The sequence below is a fragment of the Pteropus alecto genome, unplaced genomic scaffold (genome assembly GCF_000325575.1).
Source record: "Pteropus alecto unplaced genomic scaffold, ASM32557v1 scaffold71, whole genome shotgun sequence".
Classification (NCBI taxonomy): domain Eukaryota; kingdom Metazoa; phylum Chordata; class Mammalia; order Chiroptera; family Pteropodidae; genus Pteropus; species Pteropus alecto.
The window spans coordinates 10,604,447-10,605,084 of record NW_006433024.1 but is presented as its reverse complement, the minus strand read 5'-3'; the positions used below and the strand labels follow the sequence as shown (position 1 = coordinate 10,605,084).

Here is a 638-nt window from a genome sequence, read left to right as displayed (position 1 = left end):
GAAGGGCACTTTCTCTGTGCAAAGTATTACTGGCTAACAGGGGGCCAGTTCAACCTCAGGAGTCTGATTTTTGAAAGATGCTGAGGGAGGGAATTCTGCCGCCAGCAGATGGAAAGGAGACTCAAGACCAGCGCGGTCCCTCCCCACCACCCTCCCTCCGGGATTATCTGCCCTGGCACTGCTCAGGCGTACCCAGCTCCAGCGGTCCCTGCTCAGCAGAGCTCCAGTCGCCTCTCTGGAGCGCGCACGCAGTCACAAGCCCGCAGCCAGCAGAGCCACGCTGTCCCGGGCAACCCCGTGCACCACGTCCGCGGACTTGGGACCTCGAACCCCAGACGGGCGTGAAATCCACTCGGAACGCTTGCATTTCTGTATGTGCTTATTTCACATTCTTATCTTTTCTTTCTTCTTTGAGCGCTCCGCTTGTTACTTTCAGTCTTAGTTAACCAAAAGGGAAACGCGAAGAGGGGAAGCCCTGAGAATGATTGAGAGGCAACCCAGCCGCCTCTCCAAGGAAGGGGGTGGGAGGGTCCACTGAGCGATTCCCCCCGTCTCCGACGCGGGCCCCTTTAAGAAGCTAAGTCTGTCCTGCTGCTGCTGCTGCTGCTGTTTGTATTAAAAAATCCCCAGGAGCCCCG

General features: G+C 57.4%; 1 protein-coding gene across 1 annotated transcript in view; it reads left to right on the top strand.

Moving 5' to 3' along the window:
• LMO2 (LIM domain only 2) overlaps positions 1 to 638 on the top strand; it is a 34,365-nt gene that overhangs the window by 23,390 nt on the left and 10,337 nt on the right.